The 18,558-nt window shown below is 36.2% G+C and overlaps 1 protein-coding gene and 1 long non-coding RNA gene across 4 annotated transcripts in view; one reads left to right on the top strand and one right to left on the bottom strand.

Annotated features, from left to right (window-relative positions):
• MYOCD (myocardin) overlaps positions 1–18,558 on the top strand; it is a 181,468-nt gene that overhangs the window by 18,696 nt on the left and 144,214 nt on the right. The window lies entirely within an intron of this gene.
• LOC148216610 (uncharacterized) overlaps positions 7,542–18,558 on the bottom strand; it is a 63,314-nt gene continuing 52,297 nt past the window's right edge. Inside the window, exons 2-3 of the long non-coding RNA XR_015794687.1 lie at positions 8,965–9,113; positions 7,542–7,675 (exon numbers count right to left, since the gene is read on the bottom strand). This is a non-coding gene — a long non-coding RNA (uncharacterized LOC148216610). The remainder of the gene's footprint in view (positions 7,676–8,964; positions 9,114–18,558) is intronic.

Here is an 18,558-nt window from a genome sequence, read left to right as displayed (position 1 = left end):
ATTATCCATACTGTTGAGGAATTATTGAAACTGCAGTTTTAATGTATCTTGGAAGACTATTTTCATGTTTCCTTTAACCAATATCAGAAGTGTATCAGACTTTGCATCTGATTTGTTAGCTTTCTCAGACCTACCTTCCCAAACCTGACAACACATTCTACCAATAAAAAGGAGTATTCTTTACACCTGGGTTACTTCTTAGTAGCTGAGGGACTTTCAAGTGTGACAGAGACATGATTGTTCTCTTATAATCCGTGGTTCAGTTGAAATTATCCTTCATAACTTAGAAGTCAATATATGATCCCCTCAGTCTTCCCTCTTGGACAGTGCTCCAACGTAGCTTCCCAATCAGTTGTAATTTGTGCCTTCTGGCATGACAGACTGTTAGCTCTTGCTGTCCAGTTGCAGAGTCATTATTTAAAGTAGAGCAGGCCTGCACAGCCCATAGAGGAGAAAGAGCCAGATTCATACCATAAAATATTTGTGGGCCATTAAGGAATACCCAGTGTGCTGATTGGCTGTTTGATGGTTAGTGGCCTTGCAGCAGTGTTGGAGCTGGCAGCGGCCATAAGGCCTCGAGGTGCTTGGCAGCATGTCCTCCAGGGCAGAAGTGGCTGTAAAAACCCAGGCGGTGGTGGCTTCTTCCAGCTGGAGGCAACGTTTGTAAGCAGTAGCTTATTTTTTCAAAAAATACTGTTGGGCTGAACACTTGACAGGCCATATATTGTGCAGGCATGGTTTAGAGCATGAACACTAATTTGTCATTATTGGACTACAGCCACTACTAGATAGGACAACAAAAGGTGTATGTTTAGTTGGAGAAAGGAGCATATTCACTTCTGTCTGGAATAATGCAAATTTTTACATATTTGTTTTACATAGCTAGAAAAGGATATAAGGATTTCTTGTATCTGATGTTATTTTCCATTTTGCCCTTAAATAAGCTTCTTAGATTTGTTTAAGAATATTACATTTGGCCTCTAGAATTTAATATTCTGATCTTTAATATTTAAGCTTTACGGCTTAATTTTCAACTATTTTGATTAATAATATTTAGTAGCAGCAAAAGAGTTTGAAGGGCCCAATTTTTAATTAATGTGTCTGTGTGTGTGTGAGAGAGAAAGACACTGCTGCCATTTCCTGATTCTGAGTTTTTGGATAGCCTATCTACCATAGCTTTCCCTGAATATATTATCAATATGAACATGTTGGTAGTTAATTCTTATCCATTTGTTTTTCAGATAATCAAAGTGGGAAGTATATCAATTCCATAGGACCAATTCACGGTTGTATCTAGATAGAGTCTGATCCTCATCTTTATTTTTATTTGCATCAGTTAAAATTGATGGAATTTCCTTTAGACTCAGAAAGTGATGGTCTGAAATACTTTTCCTTAGACATGTCAGATAAATCAGTAACTACAAAGATTTTTAACATTAAGCCATGAGTGCTCCTTGAAGACTCCAATTCTGTTGTTTTATTCACGATTGCATAATAATACTACATGTGTCTTTTCTTGACTATACTTGTTCGGGGATACTCAGATCTCTCTTCTCAACATTCTTGTAATCTTTTTATATGTTTATAATTGAGACAACACCAAACATTATTTCCTAGGTGTGTTGGCTCAAGCTTGGCTATTATGTTGATCTTCCTTCTTCATGAAGTTTAAATCCTACTGCTACTGTTGACAAACTGTTGTTCAAAAGAATTTGGAGATGGTGTGTGCTCCCTAAAAGGTCTGAATAACGAAAAACAGGCTAAATGTTATCTTTTAGCTTCAGGGCCTAGCAATAGCCATGCAATCTGAACCGAGCAATCAGTCCAGGGCAATTCTTTGAAATATTCCTCTTCAACAGATCACTAGAAAGAGTTTAAATACTCCAGATACTGACAAGTTAACTAGTTAGTCTGTCATACTAAGAAACATCATGGGCCAAATATACATCTAACAGCCCTATATAATGCTATAAGCCAATTTTCAATATTGATTAAAATCTCTTTCCAATGTTGTTTTAAGCCTTCACTGTTTATCGTGAAGTATCTAGGAATTCTTGTGCTACTCTGGTATTGTGGACTTGCACTTCAAATTGTTGCAAGTAAAACTTTAGTGAGCTGACCTAATGTTTATTCTACCAATTCTAAGGGCCCTTGAGGAAATTCCATTCAGAATGCTTCCTTCAGAGGAAGATATATATCTTCTGTATGTACAAGGAGGTATCGCTAAGCAATGACTGAGGAAGTACTAGATACAATAAGCAAGGCTTCAGTTATTACCAGGTCAATTTCAAGTATGCTGGCTCTGATGATTGTCTTTTAGTGCTCACTGGAACTTAATCTTAGGCAAGTATATGTAAGCTGAAGCCCCTGAAAAGCAGAAGGAGTTTATGGAAAAGGGCATGAGTAGTTCTCTTTAATATCTAGTCTGGAATGTTCATATCTTATATGTAAAGTAAAATAATACACATATTATCTTTGAGATTTGTACATCTTATGGGCATTGTGATACAAAGAAATAATTTATTCATGCAAAGTTTTTTGGACATGATAGATAACTGCAGAAACAGCACTTGATTATATACCTGAAATACCTAAAGGAGTTTAGAGGAAAGGTAGAAGGAGATATTCATTCATTCATTCATTCATTCATTCATTCATTCATTCATTCATTCATTCATTTATTTATTGTGAAAACCCAAAACCTGTCTTGGAACAAATGTAGGTATAAATTAGGTGTAAAGAAAAAATGTTTGTGGGAGAACATGTGGACTGTGGGACTGTCTCTTCAGTCTACGTTTATGAAGAAGTTGGATAGTTTAGGTCATTTATTTTAAAATGAGTGATAATTTAATAGAAAGATATGACTATCTATTAAGTCAATTATGTTGAAGCTGATCATCTGGCAACCTTTTCAGAGTTGATTCAATCAATGGTTGTGGCAGGACAAGTACAAGAAGAACTTGAATGTATTAGATAAATGTACTTTGATATAAAGCTCTGTTAAATTACATTAAAAGCAAGCATAAATTTCTCTATAAAGTTTTGTGTAAGATAGTTTAAGGTAGACTATTGAAATCCTGTAAGTTCTTTGCATATTTTATGATTTTGTAGAAATTATTACTCATTCATGATTTGGATGATTTGGAAGAGTTTTACTTTTACATACTTCCTACACTACTTTTTTTGTAAAATACTAAAACAGTCTCTCTTTCTTTCATCCCTTGAATGAGATTGCAACAGTTAAAGATGCTTTAATTACAAAGGGTAACTCCAAATCTTCCATATGACAAATCTGTACTCTGTTTTAAGATTTAGGTTACCCCATAATACCAATTTAACATAACAAAAAGAATCAACATACAATTATCAATAAGTAGTATAATAAAATTGTCTGAATGAGTGCAATAATGATACAAGTTATGTCTAATCTATTATATGTTGAACCCAAACAATCCAATTAACTAAAGATACTAAATGTGAATATTCCAAAAAAGCTCAGGAAGGAGATTTTTACTGTGTGAATCCATCCAAAATTTAGTACTAGTCAGAATATATGCATAATTAAAGTTTGGAACAACAAGCCCCCCTCTTTAACTGAAAACTGCATCTTTTTCATGGATATTTCATGGAATCCCAGCAGAATTTTTTTTTATTTTTTATGGAAATTTATGGGAATTTTGTATTGAGTTTTTGAAAATATTTTAAATATTTTCCAGAGGCAGAGTATGAAAAATATAAAGTAAAAATATAAAGTAACATTTAATATTTTGAGAATGTTACTATACCCCAAAAGGTAAGATTACAGATATCCATATTAATATCCAAAGAAATATATTTATATATATTATTAATATTTAATGCAATAGTTTTAAAACTATTACAGAGAATAGAAATACCTAAATAGTTAATAAATTCAGTATATTTAAGAAAATTATAATTAATGTTTTGATAAACAAATCACTGCCTATTGGCATCAGTTCCAACTTTGACCAACATCTCACCCAGTTAGTCAAGTGAATCAAGACTGGAATGGAAATACCAAGTTTAGAAATAAACAATAATATTTCAACATATAATACTAACTTGTATTTTAATGAATTGTGAGAAAAACCACACATATGAAATCTTTGATTTTATCCATAGAGACCTGGAAAGTGGACATGTACAGCTTGCTGGGATGTGATATTCCCTGGCCCAGTCACTTGTAACAACTTTTATGGGAATTGATAAAGTCAGACAGCTGGATAGAAGAGCTTAAATATGCTAAACTTAAACATACAATTGGGGACATAAATAACTGCATTCCTGCTTTCATGTTTATTATACATTTGCAACACAACCATATTTGGAATAACTATTCTAATATTTGAATACAACATGATTGGACTTGAGCTATTATGTTTCGAAAAAAAAAGTAGAGGAAATTGAAACTTTCATATGGCCATTATCCATGTCTTATCCATCCATGACATAAATGTGTACTTTCAGAAGAAAATAGGAACAGTCTGGTGACCAACACATAGGAGCTGAGAATATTAATTCAGATATTATTTTGGGTGGAACAATTTTGATTTTGAGCAAGTCTCACCTCTCTTCTTCATTTGCATTGTGTCCATGGAAAGAACTAGAAGTTGTTGCTTCATTTAATGAAGTATCAAATGTGTCACTAGGCAAACGGCAAATGATTTTTTTCCCCCTAAGCTGAGAAATTTCCAAACAGTTGGAAATGAATTCAGAATACTGGCAAGAAGTATTAAATACACAATTGTCCTGTGGTTCTGACAGCCATAGAATGTTGTAGAGGCTGGTAGTTTTTCAAGTAAAGCTCATATGTATGGATAATGGTTAATGAAGTCTTTTTTTTAAAATAAATTGCTCAGTTCTGAACTACAGGAGGGACCCTGTTTTGTAAAAGTGCAGATGATTTTAAAAATCAAAATCAAGAACAATTATAGCCATTCTAAGTATGCCATAAAGCAGTATTGCATATATGGTCTGGTGTCTGTCTTGGATTTTATTTTGTTATCCTGTACTGTACAAGTGAAGTTGCTGAGTTTATAAAGAGCTTTATGGCTACATTTCTATATACATCACCTACCTCTGGCTGGATATTATGCTAGTTAAACCATCAGGACTTTTATAGCTTTGTAGGTGAAAGGCTACCAAGCCCAGCTCCTTTTCTGGGTCAGAATTCTCTCTTTTTTCTTTGTCTCCTGCTTTTTTCTACTTCCCTTCTCATAAGATTTCTTCTATGAGATGTTTCAATTTCCTCTTCCTGAATTCAGTAAAAGAATACAGTATTTCTGTGTGAGACACAGTCTGTCTCTTTGGAATATCCTTGTGAATGTAACTTCAAACTTCCCTGTCACAGATTGGCCTTAAGTTCTGTAGGAAGCTATGGTAATTCTGTAATTCAAATTGTGTAGTGTTCATGTTAAAACTTTAGCTGAATTTCATTTAGTTGAACTCCATTCCTATCCTAAACCATGGGCTTGATGTAGATTACTTTTTTTTTTTTACTTTCACACATTAACAGCTGTAATTTACCTTAGGCTCAAAAGCAATGAGGCCAATACATCCAGGGCTCCATATTCCATGCAAATATGAGAGCAGAAACCTGTGGACAATAAAAGCAGGAGTCTGACTATTGGAACGGCCTCTACTGAAATAGGACAGATGATCCTGAAAACCTGGAGCATGTGCTCTAATGCCAGCGGGGTGGATTATAATGGTAATCTTCATGCATATATTTTAATGTTATTATGTTGTGAAGTAATATGGCAAACAAAAGTACTGTATATTCTGTGAAAAGCTACAAATAACCAATCCAGATGTGCAAAGATATGCTTGCTTTTGTTGAGAAATCGCAAGGTATATTACATGGGATGGGGGATAGGTTTTTAATAAGACGTGTCTTTTGCAAAATGATACTATCGTAAGCATAAAAGGAGATGTAAGAAGCTATTAAAGGGGAAAAAGAACAAATGTGCCCATGAATCCTGGGCAGAGATTCAGCACGCCATAACAAACAAAAATCATAGGTTATTCTGGCTTCTAATATCAAAAACTAACATTAACGTGATATTATGTTAATGAATATGAAATATGAGGAAATGATATTGATTCAATTCCCCCTGACACCTGTAACAGGGATTTTCAAAGTATATTTTCGCCTACCCAGGATTGCATCTCATACATTCTGGTATTACAGGACCCTATTCCAGAGTGGCCACTAGTAACCCAGGTGGAAATACAAAAACTAATTGTCCACCAAAAAAATAATAAAGCTCCTGGTTCAGATTCAATTCCTCCCGAATTCTTAAAGTTAAATCCATCATGGTGGACTTCAGTGTTAGCTCCACTTTTCAGCATTATAAACTCCTCTATGGTAATTCCTAAAAACTGACTCAACATTAGAGCTTCTCATTCCTGCCAGTAATTGGCTGAAGCACTGAAACTTCAGAGTACTTTCACTTTACCTTTACAATTCATTGAATAGAGTAGGGAGAGTTTAAGGTACTTGTTAAGATATTGTGCTATTTGAAATATCTTTTCGTAGGGAAATAGGGGGTTAAAAAGTAACCTTTCTTCTGATCCAGCCTCTGTTTTCTCATATTTTTCTTGTGCTCTGACTGTAGCCAAGATTTGGCAAAGGATATTCTTGCCATTAGCTTTTTAAAAGACTAAGTTCTGCAATTAATTTCCCGCATTCTATTGTCTCAAAAATGTTGGTCAATTGAAAGAATAATTAACCTTCTGGACTCGATTTCCAGCACACGCTGCAGGGCTGAGCAGCACGCTGGGCTTAGACTGACGGTCGCCAGGCCTGGATTTCATTAGGAAGGAAATGGGACTTAATGGCATGTCAGTTGGAAATGTTTCCCTACATAAATATACACACATTTGCATTCACCTTTTTGATCCCATTCTTGTATATAAATAAGATTTTGGAAACATATTTATAACAATTAAACTACACTTGCATTGGTGTATGCTTGTGTGTCCATCTCAATGTGCAGACATACGTGTTCTAGAGTGACACAAACTCCCGTGTAAATTAATTCATTGTACATATTTCAAACGTTTTCTAGAAAGCTTATCATTAAAGTAAACTTTAATCATCGTTTAAAAATAAAATAATTACAGTCAAAGGGCTGCTAATCATACAATAAATATTGATAAAATCAGTAGAACACCAAGTATCAAGGGATGGCCTTGGCAAAGAACAATGACAACAGAAGGTGTTGCACATATGGCAGAGGAGAAATCATTCTTGGAGGAGGGTTGGAAGGAAAAGAAGCATGTGTCTATACCATCAACATAAGATACACAGCAGGGTTTCCTTAACAATGCAGTTTTGGGACCACTGAAAATAGTAAATGAATTTGTATAATTCTGCCCCCATGAAATAAATTAATGCTTTTGCTGGGTTTAGGGTTAGGCAAGAAACATATATACTTCCTTAATGATTAAATTTTAATCTGTATATCAAATAAAATCATGATATAATTGTACACTTGTAAAAAATAAAAAGGATACTGAACTTCACTAACAGATACGCTCCAAAGAATGTGTATGTACTGCTAGGTACCATGATGGCAGCATTGCTATTTCCGAAAGAAGCTGAACTCAACTATCAATGGTCATAGAATCAGTAGGTGTCAGGTGTTATACTCTGCAGAAAATAAGAGGTTGGAATGTTTTAATTGCATTAAAAATCTCAATACATGAAATAGTTTTAAAATGTATTTGTGCCATGAATAACATCTCTTTTGATGACCACTGTGATCTAATGGTGTAACGTGAGAGGCAGTGTTTTCTGGTGGGGGGATGAGCTATTTCCAAGTTCTCAAAGATGCTTATATTTAAAACAAGGTATTTATTTTGGTAATCTGATTTGGTAGTAATCAGCCGTTCCCAAAGCATATGGAATATATTCATTGCCTGGTGTTCCCGTCAACAGGTATGCTGCTGTGTTCTGAACCAGTTGCAATATCTTGGACCAACCACAAAGACTGAAAGACTTACGTAAAGAGGAGTCGCTGGACTGGGGTGGGGTAGACATGCAGTCAATAAATGAATAAATATTCTTGTTATAATCAATGCTTACCAATTAATATATTTTTGAATATCTCTCTCTAGGAAAGGTCAAAACTGACCTATTATAGAGTACTTTTTTGTTGCAGAATCCTCCTGCATCTTTATAGAAGGAATTGGTCATCCCTGGGAATCTAATTCCAACCAGGACTAGTTACTGGACCTGGGAGTGTTTCAACCATAGAGTCAGAAAATTCATAAGGAATATAATGTATCAAAGGTTCAGATTTTAAAACAAGAAAATAATAATAATAATAATAATAATAATAATAATAATAATAAAAATAAAAATAATAATATTATTAAACAACAATATCTGCCTATCCCACATCCTTGGGAAGGACTTGATAGGTGGACAGAAATGCCAAATCCAGTCTAAACATCTGGCCGAATGTGTGACCAACCATAATAAATTAAATGAATATGTCGCCCAACTCCCAATGACTCTGGGCAGCTTACAATAGAACAAAAATAATAGAAAAAAAGGCACACACAAAAACAGCACAAGATGGAAGAACATGATTGTAAAGAAAATAAAGTCAGAAGGGAGCAGAAAGGAAGAAAGGGGCACCAGTCCTCCTCTCCAAAGGCCTGGGCAAAGAGTCCAGGTCCTCTGAAACACCAGCAATGTGGGAGCTATTCGAATCTCGGGTGGAACCTCTTTCCAGAGGGCAGGCACTGCCACAGAGAAGGTACACTTCTAGCACCCAACAGGTGGTATTGTTTAATCAGCGGAACCCAGAACACGCCAACCCTGCCAGATCAAACTGGTCAGACAGATACTATGGGAGACAGGCAGTCCCTCAAATAACCAATCTCTATGCCATGTAGGGCTTTATAGGTAGCAACCAGCACCTTGAATCTCACCTGGAAGCAAACTGGCAATCAATGCAACTTGCAAAGCAGTTTAACAGTTGGAACGTGTCCGTTGTTAAAAGATGTGACTGAAAAGACATTGTCTTGTGATGTGGTTGTGAAGCTTTAAACGAGCTGCAGAGCTTGGAAACAGAATCATCCTGTAAGAAGGAAGGAAAAAAAATGGTTGAGAGTAGAGGAATGGTGTTGTATTGCATCTGTTCTAATTGTGCAGGATTTTTCTGCATTGGCATTTAATGAAATCTGCTTTGAGGACAAAGCCATTTAGTCCTTACAGTATTTATGTTTTTAAAAAGGAAGCTAAACATTTAAGATATTTAGCCTATTTTTATTTGCTGTTTGAAAACAGATTATTTATTCTCTTTTGTAAATAATTTTCTAAATCAGCACTGGATTCTGGAAAGACCATATCCAATTGTGGTATTCCATCTGCAGTTGTGGTATAATCATTAGAAGCAATGATTAGAGGCTGTGAATTTCTTGCACCAAAGACTTTTCATGTGAGTGCATACTCACAAATGTTTTATTTTGTAGCCTGACCAAGATATGACAGTGAAATAAAATCTTTCCCATTGGCTAATGATCAAATTTGCCAAAAAATAACCTTATAATGTCTACAATTCTTTGAGCAATTGAGATACCATACAGTGACTGGATTTGCAAATATGGAATTGTATATTATAGTCAAAGTAAGGTGATAATACAAATTTTAAATGACTAAAGCATTACTTATGGTTTTGTAGAACACCGTGGCCCAATTAAAAAAAAAAAACAAGTTTGCACCATTTTAAGCTTTTGGATTTAGAAAAAAATATGAGTTAGAAGAGGCTAGTTCAGGATTGAGGGTTATAGCTGTATGTATGGTATGCAGGATGTAAGTACTGTAGAGGTTTTCTGTCCTGTTTCATGATAGTGGACCTTGAGTCATTCTGTGACAATGAGGGGTGAGGGATTCAGGAGAGATGAATTTTTTAATTTTCTTTTCAGCAAATACCAATTTCAATGTAGCAGATGTTTAAACCAGAAAATGATTGAACACCACCAGTTTAACAGATCTAATGGAGAAAGATAAGGCTATTGATTGCTGATACTATTGCTGAAGACTACTGCTTCTGTATCAGTGAGAGCATGCTTCTCATTACCACTAACTGAGGAATATGAACATTCATGTCTTTTTCATGGCTAACTGGGGAACATGAACATTCATGTCTTTTTCATGTGTTTTTGTGGCTGATTATTACAGGATAAAATGCTGAAATAGATCAGATCAAGTCTAGTAGGCATTTCTTATATTCAGTCATTAGATTCCCTTTTGCAATTTTCATTTTTGCACATTTCTTCCTTCTATGGATATTATTTATTCTATCCCCATGCTTCTAAGAAACCTACTGGATTTTCTCTCTTCAGTTTTATCTTCATAGCAACTCTGTGAGCTAGCTCAGCCTAGGTTAAACAGTGAACTTTGTTATTAAGTGAGGATTTGAAGATGGGTCTCCACAGTCCATCTAGGATTTTGACCATTGCAGGTATCACAGAAGAAAATGGGCAGCAGGACTGTAAAACCAAGAGGGATTAGGAAGCAAACAGGGTGTAATAGGAGATGTCTTACACTGCCTGGTTCCTATTTTGCACCCTGTACAATCTGCTAATATAGGACAGGAGTTGGTCAATTATGCCTGCGTGTGCAAACCAGTTTTTGGTTCTCAACACATAATGCCATTTCTCTTTTTGAATAACTAACTCGGAACAGCCAGCTGAATTTGTTGACACATCTCAGAAAGATTGCTCAGATAAATGTACTGAATCTAAAACAAAGGCTGAAAGCATGAAATCCCTAACAGGGGGTTAGATCAAAGATAACATAATAGTACACAGAGCACTCAGAGATGTTGGGAGCCTTTCCAAAACCACGTAACATTCATATTCGTCAGTGTTGCAGACAGCGTTCTGGGGGTTGAGGAGCTGACAAGATCTTGATTCCTGGATCTGTTCTGGTCTTCTGTACCGTAACCCTACATTGTTTCCAGTACCATGTCAGTACCCTGCTTTGATATCATGCCCTCAGCTTGAGCATAGTTGCATGTATCTAAGAATGAAATCTAAAAAACATATGCTTGTAAATAGGAGGAAAAGTCCTTGCACTCCCTGGTAGCGATCTGTTATACTGCTGCTTGCTTGGATCTCCTATATCTGCTGTGCTTCCTTGAAAAGTAAGATTAGTTATGGGGGACCAAAGAGAATGATGTGGCTCTGTGAGAAGCAGGGATTTAACAAAAAATTGACAACCATGGTATTCTTTATGAGCAATTTGCAAGCTTGTTGACTGAGCACATAATGGCTGGTTATTGTCTGGGACAGCTGTGACGACTTTGTGACACGAGTATGTTCTCTAAAAAGAGTGCTTTAATATTGTGGTAGCCCCTTAGAGCACAGAAAGGGTTGTTGGTGGCCACTCTCACCCACTGTTCCAGAATTGCCTCTTCGCCCATTACTAAATACTTAAGTGGTGTCATTTAAAGGCATTTAAAGTCAAAATGTGACCATTAAAAATCCAAGCTGAGAACTGGGAAAGTTAGTATTTATAATTCAAGAGAAAAAATATAGTTTTTCTGCTTCTGGGGATAAGCTCATCAACTGCTATGAGTTACCTAGAGAGAGTGATTAATTTTGATGCATTATGCATGCGGTGCTACAAAAAAGGACAGGGATGAGGGAAGTGTTCATGTATGGTGTTTGGCTGACTCCAGTGGAGTTATTATTGATTGCCAATCCCCTAGAATCTGGACCCTGCTCTTAATTGCTATTGTGTCTTTGCTTTAGGAGTATCTGCTACTTCCACACTCTGGCCCATCAATTCTATTTTACTGCATGACTGTTCTGCAGGGCAGTCAGAGTTGTTTGTGGACACATGTAGGATAGACCTTATTTCATGCCTGAACACAATGTAAACTGTAATTTATTTAATGCTATCTAGTATTGTATTTGATTTTATAGATGACAGGGTTTCAGTATAATAGCCAAGCATAAAGATGGAGTCAATTTATAACCCAATTTTGGATATTTTGGAAGCTGTAGCCATACATTATAAAAATCCCTTTAATGTTGTGCCTGCTTTCTTGAAGCAATGCTGTACAGCAGATCTTAAAGTTCTTTGAAAATGCTAATTAGAGGCTCCCTTTTCTTATAACTTGAAATCTTTAGTGGTAGGCATTAATAGATAAGACTATACCTATATCAGCCAATAGTTTTAATGTAGCCATGTGATTAATAATAATAATAATATAAAATAATAATAAAAATTAAAGATAATAAAAATAAAAAATAAAATAATAAAAATAAAAATAAAATATAATAAAAATAAAAAAGGGCCAGCAGCTGCAGAACTACTGGAAGAAAAGTTGTTTACCCGTTGCAAATATACGAAGACTGAAAACAAAGAAATAATGATCTGCTATTACAAATCAAGTCCAACAAGAAGAGGATATCTGAAAAAATGCATCACTTCTGGAAAGAACAATATCCAGAATCAAAAATAACAGAACAGAGGCTAGCAGACTAACGTTGATTTATAATACAAAAGAAAGTATTCACAGAATTAGAAGAACTGCAAAGGTCTATCCAGGGCAAAGAAATCAAAGCCTTGCCAGAAGTAGCTCAGACAGTAAAGCCTTCTCAGAAAGAACAAAACCCTCTAACTAAAAAACAAGATGAATTGAAACAAAGAATAACTGAGCATCTAGAACAGCACAAAAACAACAGAATAAGGTTGCCTGTGTTGAAGCTTGTTACAAAGAAACAGCTAGTACAAGTATTAAATGATGCCAATATTGTAATAGCAAATATAAGCACCAGCTCACTGCAAGAAACAAACCAATTGATGTACAGCACAGCTGCAGTTATAACTGAATACCATGGATGCAAAATCCACAAACAAGAAAAAAAGCCAAACAGTGCACCACCAAAATGGAAGATCAGGTTGGAAAATAAGATCAGCTTGCTAAGATCAGATGCAAGCAAGCTAGAACAGATGAAAGAAAAGAAGCTGAAGAACAAAAAGACCAAAGAATGCCTGATCAAGAAATATCACTTAAAAACAAGGAAAATCAAGGAAGCACTGGAAATAATAAAGCAGCAAATAACAGCCATAGCCAAGAAAATCAGCAGATATGAAGCTTGAATTGCACACTACAGATAGAATCTCCAGGTTCAGTCGAAGCAGAAACATTTCTACCAATCCATCAATGGAGAGACTGCAATGATCCAGTAAATACCTGACAAAGAAGAAACAGTGAGGTTCTGGGCACAGCTATGGGACAATCCAAAGAAATACAGCAAGAATGCAGCCTGGATAAAGGAGGTGGATAAGAATACAAAAGAAGCTGAAATGAAAGAACTTGTATAATAACAGCAGAAATGGTGGAGAAAAGGGCAAGGAGATCAAGATTGGTTAGCACCAGGTAAGATGAATTGCATGGTTTTTGGTTGAAAAATCTCACTGCTCTGCACCTACTCACTGCCAAGCAGTTTCTCAACATACTGCAAAGAGGTGAAATTGAAGATTGGTTAACATCTGGCAAAACCTACCTGATAATGAAAGATCCAGCAAAAGGGGCAGCATCAGGCAACTACAGGCCAATTACCTGCTTGCCAACAACTTTCAAATTGCTAACTGGTGTGGTAGCTGATGCAGTCCAACAGCATAGTTGAAAACAAACTCTTTCAATGTGAACAAAAAGGAAACTGCCCAAACAGCAGAGAGGCAAAAGCTCCTAATTGACAAGATGATTTTGGAAAACTGTAAGAGAAGGAAGACTGGATAATCAAGTGCCTAGAAATAACAGGAGTCAGTAGAAACATCAGAAGCTTTGTGCAAAGATCAATGGCACAATGGAAGACACAGTTGCTGGTCAATGGTGATAGGCTGGGAGAGGCTAACGTCAAGAGAGGGATCATTCAAGGAGCCTCGCTATCACCACTACTATTTGTCATTACATTGATTCCTCTGTCAACAACATTGAACAAGTCAGGCCATGGTTATCAAACATCAAAAATATCTGCCAGGTTATCCCACCTCCTTTATAAGGATGATCTGAAGCTGTATGGAAAAACACCATCTGAAATGGAATTGCTGCTCAACACTGTCCAAATATACAGCCAAGATATTGCAATGGAGTTTGGACTGGACAAATGTGCCACCCTGACCATCAAGAGGGGAAAAATAGTGAAAACTGAAGGAATCAAGATGCTGAATGGAAATAATATCAAGAATCTGGATGAAGAAGATCACTACAAATATCTGGGCATCCTTCAGACTGACAACATCAAGCACACTGAAGTCAAGAAGGTTAGCAGTGAGTACATCATGAGAGTAAAGAAGATCATAAAGTCCAAAATCAGTGGTGGAAATATCATCAAGGCGATTAACAGCTAGGCAGTTCCAATCATTAGATATACAGCTGGAATAGTGGACTGGACTCAAACTGAGCTAAAAGCCCTGGATATAAAAATAATGACAATGAATCATGCCCTTCATCCACGCAGTGATGTTGACAGATTCTACTTACCAGGGAGCATAGGTGTGCTTGGAATGTTGCAAGTACACCAGACAGTTGAAGAAGAAAAAGGGTCCTTGGAAGAATATCTGAAGGACAGTGAAGAAGATGCACTGAAGCTAGTACACCATGAAGGCTTACTGAACACCAAAGAAACTAAACTGGCCTATAAGAAAGAGCAAATGAAGAATAAAAAAGAGACATGGCAAGGCAAAGTATTACATGGCCAGTACACAAAAAAATCTAGCAGGCAAAGCAGATAAGAACAAGACCTGGCAATGGCTAAAAGCAGGAAAGTTGAAGAAAGAGACAGAGGGGCTAATTTTGACTGCACAAAACCAAACCTTAAGAACAAATGCATACAAAGCCAGAATTGAGAAGACAGCAACAGACAGCAAATGCCACCTCTGCAAAGAAGCTGAGGAAACAGTGGGCCACCCAGTTAGCTGCTGCAAGAAGATTGCACAGACTGACTACAAACAACGGCATGACAAAGTAGCAACTATGGTGCATTGGAATATCTGCAAGAAATACATTTGCCTGCAAGCAAGAACTGCTGGGACCAGAAAACAGACAAAGTAATAGAAAATGAAGAAGCTAAAGTGCTCTGGGACTTTAGAATTCAAACAGACAAGCCCCTGCCACCCAACCCCCCAGACTTAACAGTTGTTGATAAGAAAGACAAAAAAGTCTGGATAGTGGACATTGCAGTACCTGGAGACAGCAGAAGAGAAGAGAAAGAACTGGAGAGAATCACAAAATATAAAGTCCTGCAAATAGAAGTAGAATGACTATGGCAAAAGAAAACAAAGACAGTAGCAACAGTAATAGGTACCTTAGGTGCAATCCCAAAACATCTGGACTACCACTTGAAGGTCATTGGGACTGACAAAATCACCATCAGTCAATTGCAAAAGGCAGCTTTACTTGGAACAGCTTATATCCTGTGATGATACCTTTAATACCATCCAACAACATCTGGCTATCCCAGGTCCTTGGGAAGGACTCGATAGGTAGATAAAAATGCCAAATCCAGTCTAAACTTCTGGCTGACTATGCAACCAACCATCATCATCATCATCATCATCACCATCATCATCATCATCATCATCATCATCATCATCATCATCATCATCATCATCATCATCCACCTTTCCCCACCAAAGCATCTGGCTGTTGATGATGCCGGATAGGAATTCTATGAGCTGCAGTCCCAGTTCATCTGGAAGCCGCCATGTTGGCAAAGGCTAATTTATAATTGTGCCTTTTTGTCTATTTAATTTCATATGGCACTCAGTGCTAAAAGTTCTGTTGGAAAACACTGAAAAATTTAGCAGTGCACATATTAGCCAGCTGCCAATTTTAATTTGTGTTTTTTTAAAATTAAGCAGGAATCTTTGTGAAAAATTGCCTTGTGAGAAGCACTTTCCTTCTCTCTCCTTTTAACACTATTATTGGGGGGAAAAAGTATTGTACTACACTGATTTTCAGCAGATATGTTGTTAATATGCAGCACCAGATTCAACTGAGAGCAAATTTTGGTAGTTGTTTAAATTTCCAAGTCACTGAGAGGCCAATTTCTTCAAAATTTTTTATCATCCTGCCCATTTTTACTTGCTGAATACTTGAGCAGTGATGTGAGCAGAGGTGTGCAAAGCATTCCATCATAAATGTCGTCTGACTTCAGAATACACCATGCCAAATGTTCCAGAAGATCGCTCTGAATGGCCTATTACAAGATCAGAATGGCTTGTTTAAGGGTTGAACCACTTTTGGAACTCTACAGCCAGTTTTGGGATCAGAATAATCTGTGACAGAACAGTTTACATACCCTTAACAGTTTTTTTCCTTGCCATACTTAAAACATTCAGAAAAACATATAATATAAAAGCACAGCACCACCATTAACATATTACAGCCTGTCTTAATAAATATAGACAGTTCACAAAAAGGCAATGTCAATTCACCTGGATAAGCAACCTTTTTCTGGTATATGACTATCTGCATAACTTGGCCTAACTACCTACACCATCTTTTTATCCAGAGTGGGATAAAAGCACGCGTATGCATATTAAGGACAACAGTTCCTCTTTGGTACACTTTCTAGTTCTTAAAAGTTATTGTCTAGTCTTGACCATATTTATTAGCAAATTTTGTCAGATTTAATGTTCTCCAAGCAACAACTTCTTTTATACAAATCCCTTTACTTCGCCTCCTCTTTCTCTGTAGTTTCTAGTTATCAGGAGAAATGAGCTCTTTCTGAATGGCTGGGAATTGTATCACACCAACACTCTGAGTAAATATGACAGCCCAGCCAGATTCTCTGCTCGCTGCAGCTTACCTCAAAAAAATAGCAACTATTAATCAAAATGGAGTAATACAAGAAGCCATAATGCTTCTTCAGCTAAGGAGGACACATTCCTGTGGCATAATCTTCTTTCCTTCTGGAGATGTGAAAACCTTCCTGTAAAACTCATATAGGTGTAGCTGTGGCTCTTTCTTTCATCAGGATAGAATGACAGCTATATGAGTTCATCAGGAGCGTGTTAACTCAAATGAGGTTTAGTCTTTTTCTCCTAAATTAACATATTCTGAGGTGGAAGCTAGTGCTGCACTGACACTGAAAGGCTTGTTGAGATGTTTGCTATTTCCCCAAATACAGCAATATATGGCTTTGAAATCCCTGCATTAAAGGTTTGCTCTTTTTTCAAACTGTGTTGAAAAAACTTTGAAAAAAAATCTCAACTAGCCATCACAAAAGTCTAGTGATTAATGGAATTGGCTTCATATAAAAATTATTTGGAAAGAAATAGAATGTATATTTAAGTAACTGGAATCCTGCCCCATCCAATATGATAGATTTTTCTATTTTCAAAATATTATAGGTTCATCACTATTTTTGTAACATAATTTGGTTATAATTTTTGGAAAGAAAGGGGTTATTAAAGCAAAAAAGAGAAGAAAATCAACTTTTAAAACCTAGGCAAAAATTCAGGCAATGAAGATATTTTACACATTGTGGAATATAACTATGAAACTTTTAGTATTTTGACAAGGAGATAATATACTGGGGATTTCTGACAACTCACGTAAGGTCTTGAGCCAAGAACTTTGCAAGATCTCTGAACAGATACAGCAGATTACAAAATTTGGGAAGAAAGTTTACAGTACACTATATAGAGAGATAATGAAGGGAGTCTGAAAAATTAGTGGCTTCTGATATAAACTAACATATTTTGCATTTGATGGACTAATGTGTAGAAGGGAATATACATAAATTGAAAACAAAATTAATTTAAAAAGTGCTTATTAAAGAAAAAAAAATATGTTCACAAATTCCTTGGATAGCCAAGAGGACCAACCATTCAGTAATAGAGGACATGAAGCCTGAATGGTCATTAGAAGCAAGGATTATGAAACAAAAACAATCACATTTAGATATATCATGAGGGCTGATGCATCTGTGGAAAAGATACTGTTGGGCAGGATGAGCAGAAGGAGGAGAATAAGCCAACAGTGTGTGAGGTGGGTGGATAGAGTACTCCCAATAGAAGAGAATATCTGTGGCTAAGGGTTGAACTGTGGAGTCCTTGGTGCTCTCTGAGCTTGGCTATTTGTTTGCACGTGGTTCATTACCCAACTAGGTAACATCATCAGTGCTGATGATGTTACCTGATCCTGATGATGTTAGCTAGTTAGGTAATGAAGCATCTGCAAGCAAACAACCAAGCTCAGAGAGCACCAAGGCCTCCACGGATAGAGTACTGGAAGCTACATAATTGTATAATGTGGTGGGATACAGGACAGCTTGAACAGCTTTTATCCATAGAAAATAGCTATGACTTGATGGAACATAACAGCATATTTATAAATGTTTACATTGAAATAATATATATTTATAAATATATATTCTATAAAATTAATAAAACATAGCTGCATGTTTTCTCGTTGACATTTAAATTACATGTTGATGTGTAGATCACACTATTTGAATGTATGCAAAACTGGGATGGAAATATTGTGATTTCTTAAT

This window comes from Python bivittatus, unplaced genomic scaffold, assembly GCF_059951505.1.
Source record: "Python bivittatus isolate LINGU-HERP-01145 unplaced genomic scaffold, Pbiv_v1 ctg000080_np1212, whole genome shotgun sequence".
Taxonomy (NCBI): domain Eukaryota; kingdom Metazoa; phylum Chordata; class Lepidosauria; order Squamata; family Pythonidae; genus Python; species Python bivittatus.
The sequence above is the reverse complement of the archived record's forward strand: the minus strand, read 5'-3'. Positions and strand labels throughout refer to the sequence as shown.